Below are 8,187 nucleotides of genomic sequence, written 5' to 3'. Positions count from 1 at the left end.
TCTGAGCTGATGTCATGACATATTTTTAAGTAGCAGTTCTGTCAATTAGGTTCACAAGACACTAAGCAGAGGATTAGTTTGGTGTATTGGTAAGGCATCTGTCTAGAAACCAAAAGTTTGAGTTTCAGTTTTGCCTTTAGGCATTAAACAAGTTAAGTGACTTTAGTCACCCTGTCTTGAGTCCATGAAGGCAATGGCTAGTCTCTTACAAAAATATTGCCAAGAAAAGTGCAAGGACCAGTCCAGGCAGTTATTAGTCTTGGTAACTGGTGGATTTTTTCTCCCTTCAAGTCAGGAATCAACCCTAATTTGAAGGGAGAGAAAAGCCACCAGTTACCAAAACTAAAGTAACCACATTAGCGTAAACTACCTACTGAGATCAATAGTGGTATTTGAGAACATAAGCTTATGGAAGTGAATGAAATCTTGAAGTCTTGGTTTTGGTACGTGTAGCAAATTTAATATTCCTGGAACAGGTTTACTCGAGGTAGGTTATAATTTTAAAAACAGCTGCTTTAAAAACATAGTAGTCATGCCTGGGAACAGATATGTAGCTTACCTCTACCTCAATGGACTAATGGACTAATTAGTATAATTAGTATAAAAAAATCCTTGGGAGTGTCTGCTTAAAAATTGAAAGAGAAAGGGCAGGTGGAGCTTTAGAGTGTGTAGGCCACCACTGAAAAACAACCTGTTTAGTCAGCTTTAGTGATAGCCCTGAAAAGAAAAGTATGGCATACTTAACCATAAATCTGTTGTGACTCAGGGCCAGCCTGTGGGTCCGACAGCCGGGTCCGATGTATCGGAGGACTCAGATGAGGGGGAGGAGGGAGACGAACCGGCTGATGATGGTTTGGAGGCTTTGCAGAGTCCTCAGCCGGGGACCTCTTCTCAGCTGCGTGAGCCCGGGAGTGCGGAGGATGATGACCCACAGCTGGCCCTGTTCAAGGACGCCCGACGCAGGAGGCAGTCGAGCAGGAACAAACAAAGAAAGGCTATGGGACTCCTCGGGAGGAGGCACAGGGAGACCACGCCCTGAGCTCTCTATAAAAGGAGTGTTTGGGGAGGGGCTGGTTGCTGAAAGCAACTTTTCCGCTTGAGAAGACAAGCTCTAGTGTTTTTGTTAACTGCGTAATTAAATCTTGGCAGAAGCCTTTTAGCCTTGGACGCTCTCCAGTCTCTTCTTTTGAATAGGGGTTTGATAGAAGAGGGCTGGTTCAGAACAGTTTGCTTTCAGCCACCCACCCCTTATTACTACGATGGAGCAGCTTCTTGCCGAGAATGCCCAGCTCAACCAGCAACTCACCTTGCTGGCCACTCAGGTGGCACAACTGCAGGCTCAGGTACATGCTGCCCCCCCACCCAAGAGGAAATGTCAGATAGCTATGCCGGATAAATTTGCTGGTAATCCAGAACTGTTTCCTGCCTTCCTGGGACAATGCCAGCTTTTTATCAGCGTGAGGGCGGCTGATTTCCCCACTGACCGAGATAAGGTGGGATTCGTGTTGAGCCTTCTGTCGGGAGATGCAGCTCGTTGGGGCACGCCTCTGTTGGCACAGCCTAGCCCTTTGTTGGATAACTTTGGGGGGTTTTGTGACCATATGCGCCTCATGTATGAGGACCCAATTAAGGCGCAGACTGCCACCCGACGCCTGAAAGCTTTGAGGCAGGGTCAGCGCCCCCTACAGGCCTACATCAGCGATTTCCGGCTGCTTAGCCAGGATTCCGCCTGGAATGAGGCTGCGCTCGTGGATGCCTTCCAGGATGGCTTGTCGGAGGAGATGTTGGATGAGCTGGCCCGCGTGGACATTCCCTCAGACCTGAATGGGCTGATCCATCTTTGTCTGCGGATCGATGCCCGGCTGCAGCAGCGTAAGAGTCGCCGTGCCACCCCACAGACCCCTGCCGCCCCTGTTGTGCGTGAGCCCCCAGTCCAGAGGGAGGAGCCAATGGAGCTGGGTGCCGCCAGGTCCCGTCTATCGGTGACGGAAATGGACAGACGACGATCGGAGGGGTTGTGTTTTTACTGTGGGGACCCTGGACATTTGGCTGCTTCTTGCCCGAAGAAGCGTCAGCGGGCGTCAGTGACCAAGCCTGCCCCGAGAAAGTCCCCTGCTTTGCTATCGGGAAACGGCCCGAGCCCGATCTAGACGGTGTGAAAGATCGGGCGACCCACAACGACCACGCCGAGCGACGCCGTTCCGACGGTGCCTGTGAACCTCCACGGCATTTGATTTTGGAGGCACGACTGATCCTTCCTGGCAAGCCAGAGGGGATTCCGGTCCATGCCTTAATTGACTCTGGGGCTACCACTAACTTTATGGACTCGGCCTTCGTGGCCAAATGGGCTGTTCCCCAGTGTCCAGTGGATCCGCCCATGCTTGTGGAGACCATCGATGGTCGAGTGCTCCTGTCCGGGCCTATTACGGCTGCCACGCAACCCGTGTGTATGGCCATCAGTACCCATGTGGAGGCCATCCAGTTCTACGTCACTTCGGATCTGCACTTCCCCGTGGTCTTGGGACTGGCGTGGCTCCGGGCGCATGATCCACAGATCTATTGGTCTCAGAACTTGGTCACCTTCCCAAGTTTGCAGTGCATGGACCACACCCGCCATATCTGTGCCGGCCAGGTGGAGGGTTCTCCAGGGGTTTCCTTGCCTCCCGAACTGTCCGACTTTGCTGACGTGTTCAGCGAGTCAGAGGCGGACCAATTACCCCCGCACAGGCCCTACGACTGCTCCATTGACCTAGTCCCAGATGCGCCTCTCCCAGTGGGGCGTTTGTACTCCATGTCGGAGCCCGAGTTGGCTGCATTGCGGGACTTCCTGACAAAGAATTTGGCTCGCAGTTTCATCCGGCCCTCGTCCTCGCCAGTGTCTGCGCCCGTGCTTTTCGTCAAAAAAAAGTCGGGCGAGTTACGGCTTTGCTGTGACTACCGGAAACTCAACGCCATCACGGTGCGTAACCGCTACCCGCTGCCCCTCATCCCCGAGCTCTTGGACCGACTCCGGGAGGCTAAGATCTTTACGAAACTGGACCTGCGTGGAGCTTACAACCTCGTCAGGGTTCGGCCGGGTGATGAGTGGAAGACGGCGTTTGGTACTCGCTATGGACATTTCGAGTACACGGTGATGCCGTTTGGCCTGACCAACGCCCCCGCTGTGTTTCAGCATTTTATGAACGATATCTTTCGGGATCTGTTGGACCAGTTTGTCGTGATTTACCTGGACGACATCCTGATTTACTCCCCGTCGCGTGAAGCGCATCATCAGCACCTCCGTCAGGTCCTGCAGCGCCTCCGGGAACATCGGCTGTTTGCCAAGTTGGAGAAGTGCCAGTTCTACCAGGTGACCATCGATTTCCTGGGTCACCGCATTTCTCCTGAGGGCATCGCCATGGAGCCGAGTAAAGTCGAGTCGTTGCAGAGTTGGCAACCCCCGCGTCGCGTGAAGGACGTTCAGCGACTCCTTGGATTTGCCAACTACTATCGGACATTCATCCCTGGCTTTGCTGCCTTGACAGCCCCCCTCACCCGGCTCCTGCAGAAGAAGACTCGGTTCCAGTGGAACGCCCCCGAACAACAGGCGTTCCAGGCTTTGAAGGACGCCTTCATGAAGGAGCCCATCTTGAAACATCCCGACCCGCAACGGCCATTTGTCGTGGAGGCGGACGCCTCCGACATTGCCATTGGGGCCGTGTTACTCCAGGCAACGACGCCCAGCGGTACCCTTTTCCCTTGCGCGTATCACTCTCGGAAATTGAACCCCTCGGAGCGCAACTATACCATCTGGGAGAAGGAGCTGCTGGCCATCAAGGCGGCGTTCGAGGCTTGGAGGCATCATCTGGAGGGGGCGCGGCATCAGATCGAGGTCCGGACGGACCACAAGAATCTGGAAAGCCTGCAGACCGCTCGGAATTTGAATCAACGCCAGATCCGGTGGTCCCTCTTCTTTGCGAGGTTTGACTTCCGGGTGCGGTACATACCAAGCGGGCACAACCAGAGAGCGGATGCTCTGTCCAGGAAGCCCGAGTACACCCGAGTGGAAGACAAGCTTCCGCCCAGGACAGTGATCCCCGTCGAGTCTTTTGCTGCGGTGCGGGAGCCGGTGGATATACGGGCTCGGATCCGGGAGGCGCAGCAGCAGGAGGCGTGGGTGGCTCAGCGGAAGAGGTGGGGCCAGATTCGCCTTGGTCGGTCGCGGATGGACTCCTGTATTATCGTGACCGGCTCTATGTTCCAGGAGGGCCACTCAGGGGACTCGTCCTCAGCCAATGTCATGATAACCCGGCTGCGGGGCATTTTGGCCTGTTCAAGACTCTGAACCTGGTCTCCCGTACTTTCTGGTGGCCCCGAGTCCGACACGATGTCCAGTCTTATGTCACCTCCTGCGTCCCATGCAGGCAGTCCAAGTCAGCGACAGGGGCCCCGCCTGGTTTACTGCAGCCTTTGCCAACGCCCAAGAGACCCTGGGGGGCTGTGTCCATGGACTTTCTGACGGATCTACCCCCATCCTCCGGCTTCACGACAGTGTTTGTGGTGGTGGACATGTTGACCAAGATGGCGCACTTCATCCCCTGTCGCGGCTTACCGTCAGCTCGCGCCACTAGTCGCATGTTCATCCAACAGGTATTCCGGCTGCACGGCATTCCCGATAGGGTCGTCTCCGATAGGGGGGCCCAGTTTACAGCCCGCTTTTGGCAGGAGTTGATGCGGGCGTTGGACATTAAGGTTTGCCTCTCGTCCGCGCATCATCCTCAGACCGACGGGGGTACCGAGAAGGTCATCGGCATCTTAGAGCAGTATCTGCGCTCCTATGTTAACCTGCAGCAGGACAATTGGGTAGACTATTTGGCCATAGCCGAGTTTGCCTTTAATAACTCGCAACACACCTCCACGCAGATGACACCGTTCTTGGCCAATGTGGGTTATCACCCCAGGTTTTTCCCCCTTTCTCCCGTGGACTCACCGGAGCCGGCAGCGAACGAATTCATGGCGGAGTTACAGGCGATCCATCGGTTGGTGCGACGGCAGCTGGAGAAGGCCAAGGCCGACTACAAGAGGTTCGCCGATCGGTCGAGAAGGGATACGCCTCCACTATCGGTGGGGGATCGGGTCTGGCTGTCCACCAGGAACCTACCATCCACTCGGCCGGCGAGGAAGCTGGACCACCGTTACCTTGGACCGTTCCCAGTCGAGGCCGTCATCAATCCGGTCGCCTATCGTTTAACTCTGCCACGTTCCCTGCGCGTGCACCCCGTCTTCCATCGGTCCTTGTTGGTCCCCGAACAACCGGCCTGTCCACTTCGCCAAGCAGAACCTCCCCCATCAGGAACTCGTGATGGAGGCAGCACCCCTGAGTACGAGGTCGCCAGCATCAGGGATTCCCGCTGGCTGAAAGGTCGCTTCCAGTACCTGATCGAGTGGAAAGGGTACGGGCCGGAGGACTTCACATGGGAAGACGCGACCGCCGTTCATGCCCCTGCGTTGGTGACTGCGTTTCACGAACAGTTCCCATCCCGACCGCATCCGGATCGGCAGACCCGGGGGAAGGGCCCTGCGGTGCGGGATAGTGTTGTGACTCAGGGCCAGCCTGTGGGTCCGACAGCCGGGTCCGATGTATCGGAGGACTCAGATGAGGGGGAGGAAGGAGACGAACCGGCTGATGATGGTTTGGAGGCTTTGCAGAGTCCTCAGCCGGGGACCTCTTCTCAGCTGCGTGAGCCCGGGAGTGCGGAGGATGATGACCCACAGCTGGCCCTGTTCAAGGACGCCCGACGCAGGAGGCAGTCGAGCAGGAACAAAGAAAGGCTATGGGACTCCTCGGGAGGAGGCACAGGGAGACCACGCCCTGAGCTCTCTATAAAAGGAGTGTTTGGGGAGGGGCTGGTTGCTGAAAGCAACTTTTCCGCTTGAGAAGACAAGCTCTAGTGTTTTTGTTAACTGCGTAATTAAATCTTGGCAGAAGCCTTTTAGCCTTGGACGCTCTCCAGTCTCTTCTTTTGAATAGGGGTTTGATAGAAGAGGGCTGGTTCAGAACAAAATCAGCCAGCCATATTTTAACCTAGAGTGTTGATTAATGATGAATTGTAAAGGTAAAGGTTCCCCCGCACATGTGTGCTAGTCGTTTCCAACTCTAGGGGCTGGTGCTCATCTCCGTTTCAAAGCCGAAGAGCCAGCGCTTGTCCAACGACATATCCGTGGTCATGTGGCCGGCATGACTAGACACCAAAGGCACATGGAACGCTGTTACCTTCCCACCATAGTGGTCACTATTTTTCTACTTGCATTTTTATGTGCTTTCAAACTGCTAGGTTGGCAGAAGTTGGGACGAGTAACAGGCGCTCACTCTGTTACGCAGCACTCGGCATTTGACCCACCAAACTGCCGACCTGATCGACAAGCTCAGCGTCCTAACCCACTGAGCCACCGTGTCCCCGTAGGAACCCAGAAAATTGACCTAATATGTAATAAACAATAGATTTGTTTAACCATAGTTTCTAATATAAATTAGGCATGGTTAAGCATGCCAAGTAAGCATATTCTAAAACAGATTATCACCAGGAGAGGTTATAAACATGGAAATAGTCTTTGAAACAGTTTTGGTTCAAAGCCATTCAGGATTAGAATACTCTTTACTTGCCACCAGATGGCACAATCAACCTTAAAACATTGCAATTGCTGTATACATTTTTTTCCTTTTTCTTTTTTAATTAGTTTTCCAATATTACAATAATATCTTTAAAAAGCAACATGGTGTCTGGGTTACAATAGTTCCATTTCAGACAAATACATATTATTACAAATCTCCAAATTGTTGTAACCAATACTTCCTCTCTCTTGTTTCCTTTAATACATATTATCTCTTATCTAAATTAACATTTCTCATTGCTATCCATCAGTCATTTAATAGTTTTCTTATATTTGTCAATACTTTGGTATATTTTATATTTTAACATTCCATCTTTAAAACATCAAACACCTTACATATTTTTCCAGCTTTAATTTCACATTGATATTAAAATTAAACGTTTAAAATTTCTCATTTTCATATTGCTAAATAACCTCCTTTCCCCTTACACAATTTTCTCTGATACCTAGTAATGTAAACACACCTTATTTTGATGCGGTTGTTAAGTGAATCACTGTAGTCATTAAGTATAATCAAGCTGTTGTTAAGCAAATCCTGATTCTCCCATTGACATTTCTTGTCAAAAGTTGGCTGGGGAGGTTACAAATAGTGGTCACACAACCCAGGAAGAGGGCAATTGTCATGAATGCTTAACAGTTGCCAAGCACTTGAATTCTGATAATGTAACCATGGGAATGATGCAAAGGTTGTAAGTGTGCAAAACAGTCATAAGTCACTTTTTTCAGTGCCGTTGTAACTTTGAACAGTCACCAAACAAATGGCTGAAAGGTGAGGACTACTTATACTACTTTAGGGCCAAGCATTCTTCCTCTGCCACCTAATTTGGATGGGAAATGTTGGAAATACTGTATTTTAACATCTCTGAGTGACCTCAGATCAACAGATTAATAGATTTCTTTAAGCATATTTGCAAAAGAAAAAAGTATCATATGTGAACATGAGGGGGTTATTTATGTATATTTTATATGTATGTGTATATTCATTTGCACACACTGTACATTCCCCTTACTTGAAAAGTCACATCCTCTGGTTTCTAGAAGCCTTTATCTTAAGTTTTACATCACAGGGAGCTGGTGAGAATATCTATTCTCTTTGCATCTGCTCAGAACACCTGAGTTTCTTTCACTATATAAAAGCTGTGGGGCTAGCTTAAAAAAACATTAAACCCACCTGAAATAATTGGGGATGTGGGAAACTGGTAGAACTTTATTCAGTAATTGTGTTCTTGTGAGACACATGTTAAAAAAAATCAGAATATGGGCCCATCTAGGGCACCCCTATTCCCATGGTTATCAGATGTGTGAGAGCTTATCACTAGGAGAAAGACTTGAGGGCTGTGTTTTAAGTAAGACATTTTTTTTGCTGATCTGTGGAAGAACCTTAATCGTTCCTATTAAGTGTGGGTTGTGACTTATATGGGTATCGGTGGAGACAAAAATCTCCCTGCTACTGCTTGCTTGAGTGCACCCCAAATTCTTGTTGCTGGAATCCAGTCTGAAACCCCCCCTCCCTCCCCCAAATTCCTCAGATTTGGT

This window comes from Vipera ursinii, assembly GCF_947247035.1.
Source record: "Vipera ursinii genome assembly, chromosome: 3".
Classification (NCBI taxonomy): domain Eukaryota; kingdom Metazoa; phylum Chordata; class Lepidosauria; order Squamata; family Viperidae; genus Vipera; species Vipera ursinii.
The sequence above is the reverse complement of the archived record's forward strand: the minus strand, read 5'-3'. Positions refer to the sequence as shown.